Source organism: Papio anubis, chromosome 3 (assembly GCF_008728515.1).
Source record: "Papio anubis isolate 15944 chromosome 3, Panubis1.0, whole genome shotgun sequence".
Taxonomy (NCBI): domain Eukaryota; kingdom Metazoa; phylum Chordata; class Mammalia; order Primates; family Cercopithecidae; genus Papio; species Papio anubis.
The window spans coordinates 94,706,157-94,726,456 of NC_044978.1; positions in this window are offsets into that span (position 1 = coordinate 94,706,157).

Consider the following 20,300-nt stretch of genomic DNA (forward strand, 5'->3'; position numbering starts at 1 on the left):
AAAGAGGACACAAACAAATGGAAGAACATACCATGCTCATGGATAGGAAGAATCAATATCGTGAAAATGGCCATACTGCCCAAGGTAATTTATAGATTCAATGCCATCCCCATCAAGCTACCAATGAGTTTCTTCACAGAATTGGAAAAAACTGCTTTAAAGTTCATATGGAACCAAAAAAGAGCCCACATTGCCAAGACAATCCTAAGTCAAAAGAACAAAGCTGGAGGCATCACGCTACCTGACTTCAAACTATACTACAAGGCTACAGTAACCAAAACAGCATGGTACTGGTACCAAAACAGAGATATAGACCAATGGAACAGAACAGAGTCCTCAGAAATAATACCACACATCTACAGCCATCTGATCTTTGACAAACCTGAGAGAAACAAGAAATGGGGAAAGGATTCCCTATTTAATAAATAGTGCTGGGAAAATTGGCTAGCCATAAGTAGAAAGCTAAAAGTGGATCCTTTCTTACTCCTTATACGAAAACTAATTCAAGATGGATTAGAGACTTAAATGTTAGACCTAATACCATAAAAACCCTAGAAAAAAACCTAGGTAATACCATTCAGGACATAGGCATGGGCAAAGACTTCATGTCTAAAACACCAAAAGCAACGGCAACAAAAGCCAAAATTGACAAATGGGATCTAATTAAACTAAAGAGCTTCTGCACAGCAAAAGAAACTACCATCAGAGTGAACAGGCAACCTCCAGAATGGGAGAAAATTTTTGCAATCTACTCATCTGACAAAGGGCTAATATCCAGAACCTACAAAGAACTGAAACAAATTTACAAGAAAGAAACAAACAACCCCATCAAAAAGTGGGCAAAGGATATGAACAGACATTTCTCAAAAGAAGACATTCATACAGCCAACAGACACATGAAAAAATGCTCATCATCACTGGCCATCAGAGAAATGCAAATCAAAACCACAATGAGATACCATCTCACACCAGTTAGAATGGCAATCATTAAAAAGTCAGGAAACAACAGGTGCTGGAGAGGATGTGGAGAAATAAGAACACTTTTACACTGTTGGTGGGATTGTAAACTAGTTCAACCATTATGGAAAACAGTATGGCGATTCCTCAAGGATCTAGAACTAGAAGTACCATATGACCCAGCCATCCCATTACTGGGTATATACCCAAAGGATTATAAGTCATGCTGCTATAAAGACACAAGCACACGTATGTTTATTGCGGCACTATTCACAATAGCAAAGACTTGGAATCAACCCAAATATCCATCAGTGACAGATTGGATTAAGAAAATGTGGCACATATACACCATGGAATACTATGCAGCCATAAAAAAGGATGAGTTTGTGTCCTTTGTAGGGACATGGATGCGGCTGGAAACCATCATTCTCAGCAAACTATCACAAGAACAGAAAACCAAACACCGCATGTTCTCACTCATAGGTGGGAACTGAACAATGAGATCACTTGGACTCGGGAAGGGGAACATCATACACCGGGGCCTATCATGGGGAGGGGGCAGGGGGGAGGGATTGCATTGGGAGTTATACCTGATGTAAATGACGAGTTGATGGGTGCTGATGAGTTGATGGGTGCAGCACACCAACATGGCACAAGTATACATATGTAACAAACCTGCACGTTACGCACATGTACCCTAGAACTTAAAGTATAATAATAATTTAAAAAAAAAAAAAAAGAAGAAGAGCCAAAAGCACCAAAAAAAAAAAAAAAAAAAAGAAGAGCCAAAAGCACCAAAAAAAAAAAAAAAAAAATAGTTAAGCTGAAACCTGAAAGAGGGGGAGAAGTTACCCATTCAACGGAGGGGATACATGGGTTCTAGAGAAAGGACATAGGTAATGTACATGTTCCAAGGTGCGAAGGAGGTGGTACCTTCAAGGAAGCGAAAAACAGGTGGGCTGGAGGGTGGGGAGTGAGGAGAAGGAATTGCAGATCAATGTGGACAGGTTGGCAGGCTGCTGGACCACACAGTGTCCCATAGGCCATGTTGAGGACTTTTGAGATTAAAATTTGGATAATAGGCTGGGCACGGAGGCTCAAGCCTGTAATCCCAGCACTTTGGGAGGCCGAGACGGGCGGATCACAAGGTCAGGAGATCGAGACCATCCTGGCTAACCCCGTGAAACCCCGTCTCTACTAAAAAATACAAAAAACTAGCCGGGTGAGGTGGCGGGCGCCTGTAGTCCCAGCTACTCGGGAGGCCGAGGCAGGAGAATGGCGTAAACCTGGGAGGCGGAGCTTGCAGTGAGCTGAGATCTGGCCACTGCACTCCAGCCTGGGCAAGAGAGGAAGACTCCGTTTCAAAAAAAAAAAAAATTGGATAATAATTTCTTGTAGGGTTTTAGGTAAGAGAGAGACATGATTGTATTTGTGTTTTTAAAAGATCACTCAGCCATTGGATACAACAGACTGGAGAGGAGCAAGAGTGGAAAGAGGAGCCCATCAGGATGTGGCAGAAATTGCTAGTTGTCTGCTTAGGATATCCATTTCCCACTAATAATGGATCCCTGATTTTGGTACACAGAATAAAAGACTGTACTTCTCAGCTCCCTTTGCAACTACGTTTAGCCATGTGGCTAAGTTCTGGTCATTGAGATATAGGCAGAAGTCTTGAATGGAACATAAGGCAAAGCTGCTAAAGGGATCTGACTCTGGTGGGAGATGTCCCTTCTTGCTTTTCTGCCATTCTTCCTTCCTCCAGCTTGCAATTCAGACAAGATGGCTGCAGCCATCTTTGGCAAAAACAAAAGATAAGCTAGGATTATGGAGAGGAAAGACAGGATCCAGGATCCCTGGATTGTATCCACTATAGCAATTCTAGACAGCCCACTTCCAGTTTTTGGTTTGGTTTTTCCACACTGAGAAAAAGAAGAAACTTTATCTTGTTTAAACTATTACTTAGGGATTGTGTGTGATACATAGCCTAACCCAATCCTAACTGATACAGAGGCTACTGTATTCACCCAAGAAGAGGTAGTGGTGGCTTGGATCATGGTGGTGGCAGAGATAGGAGGAGAAAGAGCAGGACTGAGATATATTTAGAAGGTGGAACTAATAGAACCTGTTGAGAGTCCAGACAAGAGAGGGTGAGGAGGGGGTAAGTTTAGACAGACTCTCAGGTTCCTGGCACAAGCAACTGGGTAGACCATGGTACCAATTACTGAACTAGAGATTACAGGGGTAGGGGACATCTTGAGATTCTTTTCAGACATTTGAACTGAGACACCTGCAAGAACTCAGACCTCAGAATAGATATCAGGCTGGGAAACAAAGACTGGGAAAGTCATCTGCACACAGAAGCTAACTGAAGTCACTGGAATGGATGATGTCTTCTAAGGCAAGTACAGAGAGAGAAAAGCCCCAGGAAAGAACCCTGAGAAACACCCACATGTGAGAGGTGGGCAGAGAAAGGGCAGCCCTTGAAGGAGACAAGAAGTGGCCAGAAAGGATGAAGGAAAACCATGGATTTCACAGGAAGAGATACACACTAATTATTTACTGCATAAGCAAGAAGGGCCGTGGGCTATTGAAGCAGCAGGGAGAGAGAGCTGCTCACTGAAGTTCTAAGAGCAAGGACACAGGCTCTCAGAGGAGGATCACAGACAGCCAGGAGGAGGCTAAGGAAGTGGGGGAAGCAGAATGTTCTGAGTCTGGTGAGGTAGGAGGCATGTTCCGGCCTCCACCTGGAGAGACAAGCTGGGGAAAGACTGTGGAGGGATCTCCATGCCAGAGGAGGGGGCGAGAAATCATTCCCTTTCTCCCCAGAGAACCAAGAGCCCAGTCAGTGGTTCCTCAGCTCACAAAGGCACGGAGAGTCACAGGGGAAGCCCCGAGGCTGCCAGATTCCAAATACTGTGGCTTATTCGGAGGTGGACAGGTTTCTACCTACCACACTGGAACTTCTTTCAAACAATTATCTTCAGTTTTTCATTGTTAAATAAATAAACGTGTAAAGGTATATGGGGTAGAAGGCAAGAAATTTTATTTACTCAAATCAGTGTGAACCATCAAAAAGAACAGATTTTTAGGCCAGGTGCAGTGGCCCATGCCTGTAATCCCAGCACTTTGGGAGGCTAAGGTGGGCAGATCACTTGAGGTCAGGAATTTGAGACCAGCCTGGCCAACATGCCAAAACCCTGTCTCTACTAAAAATACAAAAATTTGTGGGGCATGGTGATGCACGCCTGTAATCCTAGCTACTTGGGAGTCTGAGGCAGAATTGCTTGAACCCAGGAGGTGGAGGTTGTAGTGAGCCAAAATTGCCCCACTGCACTCCAGCCTGAGTAGCAGGAAAAAAAAAAATGGATTTTTATATCCTGAAATTTAACAACAATGACAATATTACTAACTTTTCTTCAAGGCTTACCATATGCCAGTTTTGCTTTACATTTATTTAGTGCATGTTGTAGTTGTATCATTTCAACTGATCCCTGTAACAACCCTCTGAGGTAGTAACTATTTATTGTATCTGTTTTACAGATGAGGAAACTGAGGAAGAAAGTGGCTATGCTCACTTGCCCAGCATCATATAAGCTAGGGAGTGACAGAACCCAGGATTTGAACACTGGCTGTCCAACATCAGAACTAGCGCTTCTGGTTTCAAAAAATCTGCTTTTCCTAACTACAGAAAAGAACATTGCTGGCCATTACATTAAAGTAAGCAAAGGGAAAATAATTATGCAAAGCTGCAGGCAGGAAAATAATTTTCACTTCACTTGAGAACTGAGTGAACTAGCTAGACCAAGGCGAGCTGAGTTGTTTTTGTTTTCTTTAACTCAGTCTATCACAGTAACTAAGAATAAAAAGAACTTGGATTTTATGGCCAGGCGCAGTGGCTCACACCTGTAATCTCAACACTTTGGGAGGTTGAGGCAGGGCGATCACTTGAGGCCAGGAGTTTGAGACCAGCCTGGTCAACACAGTGAAACCCTGTCTTTACTAAAAATAGAAAAAATTAGCTGGGTACAGTGGTGTGCACCTGTAATCCCAGCTACTGGGGAGGTTGAGGCATGAGAATCACTTTAGCCTGGGAGGCGGAGGTTGCAGTGAGCCGAGACTGCGCCACTGCACTCCAGCCTGGGTGACAGAGCAAGACTCTGTCTCAAAAAAAACAAAAACAAAAACTTGGGTTTTAGACAGCTCATGGTAGCACCAGTTTGCTCATTCTCAGAACTGTTCCTCTACACAGAGCCCCCTGCAATGTGCTTCTCACAAATGCATACTGCGCAGACCATTCAGTCAGCCCTGCACATGAGAACAAAGGAAGGTGTAACCCCAACATAATGGTCCCCATGTGACCCAGACACTGGGGTCAGGTGCACGAAACTGTTCCACTTTTAGTCAAAGCTCACTGATGTATAAGTGAGTCTGAGACAGGGTATCTGGGGCTCTGGAAAAAAAAAGAACCAATATTTCCACCAGAGACACAAATAGCAGGCCTCAGTATTTCAAATGAAGGCTTTTAAGCGAGAAAAGTTACCGAGAATTCATAGTAGGGGTTCATGAAGCTACACTGAGATGTCTAAAATAAGCAGTCATAATTCATCAGAATTTGAAAGAGCCACTTTGGGTTAACTCACAGAAACTTGCAAGCATAGAGGCACTCGCTTTACAGGCAGCACAGACACGAGGAGGAGCTGAGTATCCATGGGAATCTGTACAACTCAAGGAGCCATTATTAGAAACCACCATATATCAAGTCCTATGCAGGCGCTGGGGGAAGGAGGATACAATGATAAGCAGACAGGATCTCCTTCTCAATGTGCTTTCCTATATTTGCATTTGGTCAATGTGCAGAAAACAGTTAACACAGCAGGCCTGACACTGCTATTCTTAGCCAGGCTTACTTGCCTTTCTAGATTGGCCCTTGGCTGGCATCTGGGAACTTGAATTTGGGGAGGGTCCCATGATTTCCAGCAATAATGAGCGCCGCAAGGTGTCTTAATGGTTTATACAAACAAAATGGTTCATGCTGAACACCTGACTGCCTTCTGGGAGTCTGGAACTTGGGCACATGCTAGGCAGAGGGGCCTATGTGACCAGCTCCCAGTTAAAAACCTTGGACACTGAGTGATGAGTTTTCTGGTAGGCAATATCTCACCTGTTGTCACAGCTCACTGATGGAGGTTTTAAGCCCACCCTATGTGACTCCACTGGGAGAGGACTCTTGTAAGCTTTGGAAGCTTGCGCCTGGTTTCCTCCAGACTTCACATGCCTTTTCCTTTTGCTGATTTTGCTTTGCATCTATCTCTTCACTGTAATAAATGATAGTCATGAGTACAGCTATTATCTAAGTCCTATAAGTCAGCAATCTGCATCCTTTTTGGCATCAGGGAATGGTTTTGTGGAAGACAATTTTTCCATGGACCGGGGGTGAGGGGGATCATTTCAGGATGAAACTAATTCCATTTCAAATCGTCAAGCATCAGGTTTCCACAAGGAGCACAAAACCCAGATCCCTCACATATGCAGTTCACAACAGGGTTCGTGCTCCTATGAGGATCTAATGCCAACATTGATCTGAAAGGAGGTGGAGCTCAGTGGATAATGCTTGATTGCTCACTGGCTGCTCACCTCCACCTGCACAGCCCAGTTCCTAACAGGCCACGAACCAGAACTGGTACTGGTATGTGGTGCAGGGGCTGCGGACCCCTGCTTTAAGTCCTGCTAGCAAATCATCAAATCTAGTGGTGGTCTTGGAGATCCCCACCCCTGACACAGCTGGTTAACTAGAATGAGCTTCAATGTAAGAAAGACCTGGTTTAAATGCCAACTTGGACACTTATTAGTTGCGAATCATTGACTTAGTTAATTAAGCTCCCTAACCCTTGGATTTCTCTGAAAACTAAGATAATACAACTTGCCTCAGAAGACTGTGGTCAAGATTAAAGAAGTTGTAGACACTCAATAAATATTATATCCCTTTCTCTTTAGACTAACATGTGAATGGCACCCTCTAGGGTTATGCAGTACCTGGCCTGCACAATAGTAGGCGGCCTCAGTGAGGCTCACTTCACCTGACTCTCCCTTCCACTCACTGGTGTGCTGGAGTCAGCTCATGGCAGCTCATGAGAGCCCACTGTGCATGCCGTTCCCAGCTCTGTGCTCCATGACGTCATGTAGGGGCCAGAGAACTGCCATAGTGGGAGTACTTATACCATGAAAATTGGCAAATGCTGAAAATCAGGCTTCTTCCTCTACTCCCAGTTGCTAAATATATACTATTACTAGCACATCACTGTCCCCTACATTTTAAAAATCAAATAAAGAGGAGGTTCCCACCAAATGGGAGGTTTTGTAGCCTATATGCATTTTTTAAAATAAGCTACATATGAAGATGCTCAATGGTATTAGCCATAGGGAAAGGCAAAACCACAATGAGATACCACTTCATGCTCACTAGGATGGCTATAATCAACAAGAGAGATAATAACAAGCGTAAAGAAAGATTTGAAGAAATTGGAACCCTCGTACACTGCTAATGGGAATGTAAGAAGTCACAGCTGCTTTAGGAAACAGTCTAGCAGTTCCTCAAAAGGTTAAACATACTCAAAGCCAAAGCAATTCTGCTCCTATATCCCAGAGAAATGAAAACATATGTCTACACAAAAACTTGTACATGAATATTCATATCAGTTCTATTTCCAGTAGCCCAAAGGTGGAAACAACCCAAATGCCCATCAACAGATGAATGAATAAACAAAATGTGGTCTACCCATGCAATGAAGCCATGAAAAGGAACAAAGTACTAATATATGCTACAACTTGAATGAACCTTGAAAACATTATGCTTAGTGGAAGAAACCAGACACAAAAGTAACATATTCTAGGATTCTACTTATACAAAATATCCAGAATAGTCAAGTCCATATAGACAAGAAGTAGATTAGTGGTTGCCAGGGGCTGGGAGGAACAGGAAATGGGGACTGACTTCTTAAGGTAGACAGTTTCTATTTGGGTTGATGAAAAAGTTTTGGAACTAGATAGTGGTGATTTTTTAACAACGTTATAAATGTACTTAATGTTACTGAATTGTACACTCTAAAATGGTTACAAGAGTAAATTTTATGTTATGTGTATTTTTCCACAATAAGGAAAAAGAGATATTAAGAGAGTTAGACAAGCCACAAAGTGCAAAGCATACACAGACAATGAGCTTCATTCAGAAGATGTATTTTTATACCTTTTAAAAACAAATAAGAAAAAGACAGAAAACCTAAGAAACAAAATGTAGAAATAGGTATTTCGATAGAGCGTAAATGTCAATGGACAGTGAACACATGGAGATTTGCTCATCTTCATTAGTGTTAAGAGAAATTGCAAGTTAAAAATATAGTGAAATACCCTACACACACACCAGATAAGGCAGTATTTAAAAGTGTAAAATATCAAAAGTTGGCCAGGCGTGATGGCTCACACTTGTAATCTCAGCACTTTGGAAGGCCTAAACAGGTAGATCGCTTGAGCTCAGTCTTCAAGATCAGCCTGGGCAACATAGGGAGACCTCGTTGCTAAAAAAAAAAAAAAAAAAAAAAAAAAAAGTCAAAAAAATTAGTTGAGCGTGGTGATATGCACCTGTAGTCCTAGCTATCAGGGAGGCTGAGGCAGGAGGATTGGTTGAGCCCAGGAGGTCAAGGCTGAAGTGAGCCATAATCGCTCCACTGTTCTCCAAGCTGGACAACAGAAACCATGTCTCAAAAAAAAAAAAAATCCACAAAGAAAGAGGAGCAAGGGTTCAAAGGGAGGAGACAGAGATCTTCTGCACTGTTGACAGGAATCCAGGAAAGGTAGAATTTGAATTAGGCCTTAAAGAATGTGTAGGGTTTAGGTAAGCAAAAAAGGATGGGCATTCCAGGACAGAAGAATGGACCAGGTGGTAGGAACATGAAAATAGAGTTCAATAGGAATCAGACAGTTTGACTGCAGCAGCAGAGAACCATGGGGAAAAACATGGAATGAAGCTGAATTGGTAGACTGAGGCCCCAGAAGACAGTCTGACAGACTAGTGATTCTGGAATTTATCTGGCAGGCATCAGCTGCTTTAATCCTTCACGTCTTGAGTTGCTAGGATACTGCTTGTAACTGCAAACCCTGTGTGTCTCATTCCCAAATGTCCTTTTAGGCTCCTTGTATTCCTCTGAAGGAAAGGCATTCTTCAAGACATCCTCAAGGAAAATATGTTTTCAATGTTGTAAAATAAACACATTAAAGAATTTCCAGACCAGGCATGGTGGCTCATGCCTGTAATTCCAGCACTTTCGGAAGCTGAGGCAGGAGGGTCACTTGAGTCCAGGAGTTCGAGACCAGCCTGGGCAACAAAGCAAGACCATGTCTCTACAAAAAAAAAAAAAAAAAAAAAAATTTCGCATGCATGGTGGCACATGCCTGTAGTCCTACCTACTCAGGAGGCTAAGGTGGGAAGATCACCTGAGCCCGAAAGGTTGAGGCTGCAGTAAGCCATGATTGTACCACTGCACTCCAGCCTGGGCGACAGAGCGAGATCTCGTCTCAAAATAAAAAAACAAAAATCCAGAATTTAAGCATAATGGATTGATCACAAGCTATTAACTCCTTTCCCTTATTGCACTCCATTAAAATGGTAGGAAAAGGATTTTTTAAAGCGTATTAATCCCAATAGAAGAAGAGAAGAGGAAATTGAATGAAAGATAACACCACCATTTGGAAGAAAGAAGACCAAGGCAAACAGAATAAGTCAACATGCCCACACCTACCAATGAGGACCCCAATGAGAACACAGTGATACGTCCATCTGTGGTCCAGGCAGGTTCAGAACTTGAGAGGCGAAGAGCCAAAGTCTGAGCAGAGGGTGGGAGTGGCAAGTCTCCTCTATCCCACTTAGCCAACAACTGCGGCCAGCACATATGAATGCTTAATAACCACTTCTCCATCTGAGAATCATAATATTTGACCATGAAAGGGATTCTGGTGAGCAGACAGTCTAATTTCCTCAGTTTAGGGTGGAAACTGAGGCACTGACAAGCTGCATGACTTCTACAGGATCACACTGGCTAGCAGAGCCAGAACTAACCCCAAGCTTCTAACTGCCAGTTCACGTTTCACTGTGCCCTGGCATGGCAACATGCATGAATAAGCAAAATCTTGTCTCTCCCATCTCAAAACCCTCCAAAATCTGCCTGTTACTTAAAAAACAAAAACAAAAACCAAATAAACAAAAAAATGAATTTGCCCAGCTCTCTGGCCTCCTCCTCTCCCATGCCCACCCCACTCCACCTCAGCTCCTCTCCCTCTCTGCTGTTCTTTGAGCAATAAAGCATCTCCCACCTCCCTGGGGTCCTTTGTACTCTTGGCTTCTCCGTGGTCTGCCCTGCTCTTCCTGCGGTCTCTGTTCCCTGCCTACAAAAACAGCATGCAAGGCCCTCTCTCTCTCATGCGGCTTTACTTTTCTCATGGCAGGGGGATATTTACTGGTATCTGTATGCTGTCAGAATCTCCCCTTTAGAAGGTAAGTTCCAGGAGAACAGGGCATTTACCTTCTATACTAGTATGTCCACAGAGCCTACAAAAGTACTTGGCACAAAGTAGGTGCTTACAATATTTTTGTTAAATGAATAGATTCAAGTAAAAAAGAATTTGGGGGGGTAGGTAGCTAAGAAATTCAAGTAGAGATGTCCATGGGTGCCTTACAAGTTAGACAGGCTGGGTTTGAATTCAATTATCCCACCGTGGTAGCCACTATGAATTATAAATCTAGATTTCTCTAATTCTAAATTTATATTTCAGTCAATTCAGAAAGTTTAAGCTTACTGGGTAGATATATTCCTCCACCACTCCCCTTCAATGCCTCCCTCCAGCACACACAGCTTATAACTTTCTTAGCATAGAAAGTTTTAACCCCATGCTTTTAAATGTTCTTGTTTAGCATTTAAAATGCCATTTTAATTTTTTTCATTTTTTTCTTCTCATAATTTGGATTAAATTCAATAGAAAATAACCCTTCCATAACAAAGTTGATGATAGAAAACTATGTCTCTATGTAACAGCTAAATGTAGCATGGTATCATGGTTAGTTACAAAATAAATTTATAGACAGGCACTGTGCCCCACTTTGGGAGGCTGAGGTGGGAGGACTGCTTGAGCCCAGGAGTTAGAGACCAGTCTGGCAACATAGAGAGAGCTCATCTCTACGAAAAAAAATTAAAAATAATAAATAATTAGTCGGGCATGGTACCAAACGCCTATATCCCAGCTATTCGGGAGGCTGAGGTGGGAGGACTGCCTGAGCCCAGGATTTTGAGGCTGCAGTGAGTTGTGAACATGCCAATACACTCCAGCCTGGGTAACAGAGTGAGACCCTGTCTCAAAAAAAAAATAGATTTATAAAAAATCAAGCTTGATGATATATTAACAATAACTAATTACAACATATCATGGGGAAAAAAACCTATTCACAAGAGTAGCTAAAACCATAAAATACTCAGGAATACATTTAACAAGAAAAGTATAGGACTTTTAAAACAACAATTGTTTAACTCTATTCAGGGAAATAAAATTAATAGATTAAAGTAGAGATATACCACTTTGTTTTTCAAAGGAAGAACTTCGAGAACATAAACCAATTGTAAACGTGCTTGTTTTTTAAACTGTTTTACAGTGGAAATGTTTGAGAGTATTTCACTGGCAGAGTTTGTAGATATTGTCAGATATTAGAACAAATGAAATGTTATATGCTCTACAGAGGCAGATCCAGATTTTGAGGGACCTGCAGCTTAAACACTTTGGAGGAGAAGTCTTTGTCAATTAAAAATTAAAAATAAAACAAAACTGGAATGCAAAATCATAAATGCAAAAGCTCCAGGGCCCTTCTAGAGGCCTTACGAAGGGCTATGGAATTGAAAGAGCCTAAAGCTTAATTTACTTTAACTCCATAGCAGACCCACCTCTGTTGTCATAAAAATGTAAAGTTGGCCAGACTCAGTAGTTTATGCCTATAATCTTGGCACTTTGGGAGGCTGAGGCAGGGCAGGAGTTCAAGACCAGCCTAGGCAACACTGCAAGACACCATCTCTACAAAAATAAAAATAAAAAATTAGCAGGAATAGTGGCACGTGCTTGTCATCCTGGTTCTTAAGAGGCCACGGCGGGAGGATCCCTCGAGCCCAGGAGTTTGAGGCTACAGTGAGCTATGACCACACCACTGCACTCCAGCCTGGGTGACAGAATGAGACTGCCTCTTTATTTAAAAAAAAAAAAAAAAGAAGAAGAAGAAGAGGGGGAGGAGGAGGAAGAAAAAGGAAAGAAAGAAAAACTAAAACTGAGAAACCAACACCACAGTTACCACACTGGCACCCTATCATGTGTACCACTGGCAAACATCCACAGGAAAACACCCACAGCAGATGACCCCCAACAGAGTTCCGTGAACATGGTTCAGAGATGTCAAAAACATGAACCTACCTGAGGTATGCATTTCCACCAGTTACCAGAACTCCAAAACATAACCAGACTACCAGCAGCACAGATCAATTTAAAGAGTGAATTACCTGTGATTAGTGACCTAGTAACAGAACGACACAATTACACTCATTGCAGATACATTTATATCTGGGAAAAAACAGAGGCAAGAGCAAAGACTGAAATGTGTAAAGACACAATGGGCAACAATGCAACCTACCTTATGTATATAATGGTAGCAGCGGCTTACACGCACTTACCTACCAGGAACTATCCTAGCTACTTTATCTATACTGATCCATTTACCCCTCACAAACACCTATGAGGGAAGTATTATTATTCTCCCCAGTTTAAAGGTGAGACACAAAGAGATTAAGTAATTTGTCCTAGGTCACGCAATTAATAAGTAACAGATTTAGAATTTGAACCCAGATAATCTGGCACAAGAGTCCATCCTCTTAGTCTCTCACTCCCTAACTTCACAGAAATTCTGTAAACTCAGAGATGGACCTAGACCACAACTGAAATTTCCTACAATTAAGAAGGAACAGAATACAGCTGATGAGCTGATTCTAGAACTTCAAAAAACATATTATCTCAACCAGTGAATTTTGGTCTTGTTTCCTGCAGATATTTAAGTCAGAACACCTATCATTAGAAAGTGATTGTGACATCTGAAAATAAAAAAATCACTCTGAGGTTCAAAAAAATGTTTTTTAATTATATCTGATCATTAGCATCAAGCTGTTCATCATTTTCCAAGAAAATTCAAAGTTTTACTATTTGTCCTTATATTGTACTACAATCAGTCCTAGTCAGGATAAGTTAACCCAAAAATAAGCTTACTTTACTATTTTCTAAAGTGTTAAACTAAATTACAAATATATTGCAGTAGATGTCCAGGAGTCTTCAACTGTGACATTGTTTCTCTGCTGTTGAGATAGACAATGAACATGAATAAATTCATCTTTGAGTCACTTGTGAGTTTTCTTTAAGACGAATCACTTAAAGTATATATGAAATGTACCATTTAACAAAACTCACTTTAAAGTTCTTGAGCCTTACCACCTAAGCATAACCCTTTTCAGCTTCTTTAATATAAGCATTCACAGGCTGGGCACGGTGACTCATGCCTGTAACCCCAGCACTTTGGGAGGCCGAGGCAGGTGGATTGTCTGAGCTCAGGAGTTTGAGACCAGCCTGGGCAACACGGTGAAACCCCATCTCTACTAAAAATACGAAAAATTAGCCAGGCGTGGTGGCACGCACTACTCAGTAGTCCCATCTACTCAGAAGGCTGAGCCACAAGAGTCACTTGAACCCAGGAGGCAGAGGCTGCAGCGAGCAGAGATCATGCCACTGCACTCCAGCCTGGGTGACAGAGTGAGACTCTGTCTCCGAAAAAAAAAATATATATATATATATATGTGTGTGTGTGTGTGTGTGTGTATATATGCATTCACAGAAATACTTTCCTTCTGCTGGTCTCTTCTGCACAATTCTAATTTACTTAAATGCACAGGGTTCCTACCACCTCACATGGGTACAGTGCAGAAAAAACAAACATAAATGAACAACTGGTAAAAGAACACCCGTTGCAAGGTTTGTTATCTATACAGCCAAAGAAGAGAAGGAGGAAGGAAACATGAATAGAGGTGGTCAGTGAAGTTACTGTTTAAGGAAGTCCCGCTTTGTGGGAAGTAGAACAATGTGGTTTAACAGCACACTCGCCTGAAAGATAAGACATCTTGGTTCGCCTCCTCAAATGGGATGTCACTTCAGAGGAGCCTGTCCCCTAGTTTCTTCACTTGTAAAATAGACGGTGGGCAAATCTGTGGGTTGTTTACAGTTATACTTTACGGGGCACTGAAGACAACAGAGCAATGCAAGTGTGTATACAAAACACTGATATTTCCATGGGATCTGTGCTATATAAAATGTAAGAATAGGAGGAAACCTTGAAATCCTCTAGGCACAACTGCCCCATATTACACTTGGAGGCCCAATGTCCAGTGAAGTTGAGAGTCCCGTGGGCAAGTGCAAACAACAGTGGCACACAAGGCAAGAACACCAGGTCTCAAGAGACCCCCTTCACAGCACAGCAGAGGTAGTATAAAAAAGTATGTCATTATGAAGCCACAGAGGTAGAAGTATAGCTTTAACAGACTGTAAGCTTAATGAGGCCAGAACCATTCATCTTTTAATTACTCCATCCCCAGCACTGGGTACACACTCACTAAATCTTTGTTGTACAAGTGATGAAGAAAGTAAAACAAATGAGCTGAGTCCCATATTACAAATAAAAGACTCTTCTACCACGAAATTATAAACATATTCCTCTCAAAGGCACAAAATTTATATTTTACAATCTAATGAGTAAGGAATTTTACCTATCCATATGACTTTTGTATTCACAAATAAAATTAACAGCAATGCCTATGGGATTTCTTGGAATAAAGACAGAACGAGAAACATGTAATCTAACTAGGTAATGGGGAAAAATTCCTTTCCAATAATCTATTAAAAATCATTTGCAATTTCATCTCAGTCTCTTGCTTACTCGTTTAATTTTATTTAACAAACAATATTGCACATATTTTGTAGTATTTTCTTTTCAGGTGCTTACCAATGTAGAATCACACAAATCTTTGAGACAGTTTTCTATTATTAAAAGTAAAAAAGGTAAATGAAGAGCTTTGGTAAGAAGACCAAAATGGTATTTTTATCTGAAGTAATAATTCAGAGAACATTAATATTTATTTATCTCAGAAGTACAGTACATTCACAAAACTAAAAGGTAATAACATCAGAAGTCCTCCTAAAAGAGTAATAATAGAATTAATTGCTGAGTAACACAAGTGTATCTAAGCTCCTTTCTGCATATAATTTTCTACATGTACCTGACCAGCATCAACCTATGGCTAAGAGGTGGTGTGTCTGAAATAGCTTTAGAAACAACTCAAAATGTAGTTTCAGTTTCTCAAATTGTCATGTGATTTCTTTTGACAGTTGATAACTTTGTTTATAACAATGTCCACATGTAGTTTGGGGGAGAGGTTAACACTAATAAATACTGAATTAAAACATACCCTCGTTTTAGACTTTTTTTAAAGAGATAGAGTCTTGCTATGTTGCCCAGGCTAGACTTAAACTCTTGGGCAACATAGCAACACTCTGTCCCTGAAAAAAAAAAAATCTCTAGGTGTGATCCTCCAACCTCAGCCTCCTGAGTAACTGGGAATACAAGTGCTAGCCACTATGCCCAGCTGTTTCTAAATTTAAATAATGTACCACTTCAAAAAATAAAATGGGACAAAATTAACGTGGGTAATAACTCTCACAATGTGAGATATTTATATTAAAGATCTTTTTGCTTACTTTAAACATTTACTGATCATTACCATTGTAATTACTACCAACAAAAACTTTTTTAAAAGGCTAATGGGTACGAGGTATTGTGAGTGATATATTTAAATTACAAAACAACTCCTTCCGTCAAGGAGATTATTATGTAGTCAGTGAGAAAAAAAAAAAAAAAAAGCAATAATAATAACACATATACATTTAACAGGAAATTAAATTTAAACAGGAATTCAGAAAGGGCAAGGCATGTATAACCAGAGGGGTGCACAAAGCCTCTCACTTAAAAGGATTTGAGACGAGACTTGGGTAAATAGACAGGAGAAGGAGAACTGCTAGACACAGTAGGACCAAAGCTTCAAAGGTAGGAAAGTGACAAGAACAGACAGTCCCAACTTATGGTTTGACCTAATGATTTTTCAACTTTATGATGATGCAAAAGCAATACATGTTCTGTAGAAACCATAATTCATGTACCCATACTACCATTCTGTTTTTCACTTTTAGTACAGTATTTAATAAATTACATGAGGACCACGTGTGGTGGCTGACACCTGTAATTCCAGCACTTTGGGATGCCAAGGTGGGTGGATCACTTGAGCTCAGGATTTTGAGATCAGCCTAGGCAATATGGCAAAACCCTATCTCTGCTAAAAATACAAAAAAAATAGCCAGGCGTGGTGGTAAGTGCCTGTAGTCTCAGCTACTAGGAAAGCTGACATGGGAGGATTGCTTGAGTCCAGGAGGTGGAGGTTGCAGTGAGCTGAGATCGCACCACTGCACTTCAGCCTGGATGACAGAGCAAGACCTGTCTTGAAAATAAAAATAATTAGGCCAGGCACAGTGGCTCATGCCTGTAATCCCAGCACCTTGGGAGAGTGAGGTGGGCGGGTGACAAGAGGTAAAGAGTTCAAGGCCAGCCTGACCAACATGGCAAAACCCTGTCTCTACTAAAAATACAAAAATTAGCCAGGCGAGGTGGAGCATACCTGTAATAACTACGTGGGAGGTTAAGGCAGGAGAATCGCTTGAACTCGGGAGGCAGAGGTTGCAGTAAGCCAAGATCATGCCACTGCACTCCAGCCTGGGCTACAGAGTGAGACTCCATCTCAAAAAATAAAAATAAAAATAATTAAAATAATTTTTTAAGTTACATGAGATTTTCAACACTTTATTATAAAAAGGCCTGTGCCGGGTGCAGTGGCTCATGCCTGTAATTCCAGTCCTTTGGGAGGCTGAGGTGGGTGGATCATTTGATGTCAGGAGTTCAAGACCAGCCTGGCCAACATGGTGAAACCCCATCTCTACTAAAAATATAAAAATTAGCCAGGCGTGGTGGCATGCGTCTATAATCCCAGCTACCTGGGAGGCTGAGGCAGGAGAATCACTTGAGCCTGGGAGGTAGAGGCTGCAGTGAGCTGGGACTGCGCCACTATACTCCAGTCTGGGTGATAGAGTGAGACCTTGTCTCAAAAAAATAATTAATTAATTAAATTAAATAGGCTTGTGCTAGATGATTTGGCCTAACTGTAGGCTAATGTAAGTGTTCTGAGCATATTTGAGGTAGGCTAGGCTAACCTACAATGTTCAGTAGGTGTCCCAAATACATTTTCAGCTTACAATGGATTTATCAAGAGGTAACCCCATCGTAAGACAAAGAGCATCGGTATGTGCAAGCAAAGGAGTCTGAATAGTCACTAGATGGTATCCATGATAACAACCATATTATTGACACTGTACAGTTAGTGTCCTCATCCACTTGGCAACCCAGACACATCCTTTCCAGAACTAAGATAGTGTACTCAGAGAGCATGATCCAGAAATATCCAATCTGAGCTTGGGTCCAGGCTTAACAACAGCTCACTAGGTGACCTGGAGCAAATCATCTCCTTATCTTCAGTTTTCACAAGTGAAAAGTCTGGAGGTGATTCTTTAAAGTCTCTTTAAGCTCTAAAATTGTATGATTCCTCCTTATTACTAACAAGTCAACTGTCTCCTTGTATTGATCCCCTTGTTTGCTTTACAAATCTTTATAGGCCTCAGAACAGAACAGTTCCACAAATACACTAAGTCCCTTGAAAGGGGGACTTAGCACATGCTGTTTCCTCTGCATTGAATAGACTCTCTCTGCCCATCATTGCTCACATTCTCACCCTTGGCCAAGAGGCCTTCCCCAACCTCCACCCTCCAGAAAAAAAAAAAAAACAACAACAACAACTGCATATGGATCTACACTCTTGCCACCAAGGATTCCTCCACTCACAATTTGGTCTCTTTTTAAACTGTCTTCCAGGGTAAATGCTATCATCCCTATCTTCAAAACAAACACTCACTAGAAACTATTAATTACAAGGAACTAATTTCAAAGATTTCTAAGAATTCCTCAGCCCAGTAGTTCATAACATAAAAGGAGAAATACAACTCAAGTTATATAAATTGTGATGTCAAATGTAGTTCTTTTTTTAAAAAAAATACAAGAAGTTATATACATTTCAAATTAAGACAATTTTTTTTCAAGATAGGCAGGTAGGAGAAGAGGGGTGGGTAGAAACACTATGTTTATTTCAACTACAATGCCATTTTCCAAATATTCTAGGAATCATTCTTTTTGTAATTGCCTTCAGTTCCTATGGCACAGTCTTGAATATGTTCAGTGGGAAAATAGCTAAATAAAACTTTGCTTAAAACTCGACTTTTTGATATCATTAAAAATTGCTGAGGTACAAGTCTTACAACTAAATTAAATTAAGTAATACCATTTCTGAACAACAATGCTGATTTTTCATATAGTCTTTGTCGCATCATAATACAAATAATCAAATGAATAAAACACAACTATCGCAGTCAGATCAAAGTGTGTTTTTCAAGATCTAGAATACGTTGATTGCTTCTACTCTTAAGTTGCAGGAGGACCAAATCTTTGATTAAACTCCCCTCTTCATTTAGTAGTAATTACCCCATAAAAAGCTCTGCATGCCTGACAACTGTTCTAATACAAAACAATAAAAAATTAAGCTAGAAGGGGAGGAAATGAGAGAGATGGTAAACCGTAACAAGTCATTTTTTTTTTTCTTGAGATGGAGTCTTGCCTTGTCACCCAGGCTGGAGTGGAATGGCACGATCTCAGCTCACTGAAACCTCTGCCTCCCGGGTTCAAACGATTCTCTTGCCTCAGCCTCCCGAGTAGCTGGGATTACAGGTGCACGCCACCACGCCTGGCTAATTTTTGTATTTCTAGTAGAGATGGGGTTTCACCATGTTGGCTAGGCTGGTCTCTAACTCCTGACCTCATGATCCGCCCACCTCGGCCTCCCAGAGTGCTGCGATTACAGGTGTGAGCCACCGCGCCCAGCCAGTAATAAGTAATTTTTACTCATCCTAGTGAACCATGCTACAATAATTTCTTTAGTGGGGAGGGGCACCTTCAGCTCCTAATGATAACCATGACAATGAGAGTAGGGAAATAGACTATACTGATTTTTAAGTTTGTGGACTCTTACGTGAAGTCATTGTGTGGACTCTTACATGAAATCACTGAGTAGTCATGAGATAGCTGGCATTTTATAGTACGTAACAAAGGACAGCATTTCTTCCATATTATCTCTTCCTCTCACCATAGATATTTTAAAACTTTATGTCTTGACCAACTGAATGCAATGTGTGATTATGGATTAGACCCTGGACTTGGGGCTGGAGGGGCAGGGAGGGTGAGGAATAGCTATACGGGCATCAGTGGAACAACAAATGAAATTTGACTATAGGCTCTGGATCTCCGGATTCAATAACAGTATATCAATGTTAAATGTCTAAATTTTGATTACTGTACTGTAGTTATAAAAAAGAATGTCTAAGGGTATGGATGGAGGGAATGTTAGTATCCCCCTATTCTGTCTTAAATAGATTTCAGCTTCCTAAAGACAGTGAATATCATTAAAAGAAGGTAAACAATTTGGCAAATTAAAGGAGTAAGACCCTTGGACTTCGGACCTGGCATCATGGCGTCTTGAAGTAATTAATGACAAGAAAGGTCAGATCCAGGAGAGTAGAATAAAAACATAGATAATGAATCAGAAATGGGAGAACAGATACAAGAAAGGAAACTGAGACACAAAGAAGAAAGTCGATACCACCTAATTTCAGAAACAAAGAAACTTGAGTGTCTAAGAATATGAGTTTTCAAGGCATAATATAGTTGAGAATTTCCAGAGCCAGAATAATCCCATCACACACTAACGATTACATGTAGTATTTAGAGTCATGTCACTTTTGTTGTTGTTGTTGTTATATAGAAGATGGCTTGCTATGTCACCCAGCCTGGTCTCAAACTCTCTACCTCCTTATGTGTCAGGACCACAGGCCTGAGACACCACACCTCCCAGAGTCATACTTTTTACAAGCTGGTAGACTGCCTGGTAATCTCTATCATTTGATGCAGATGCTTCCAATGGCCCAGTAGTACAAGAAATTATTCTTTTCCCACTCCACACCAA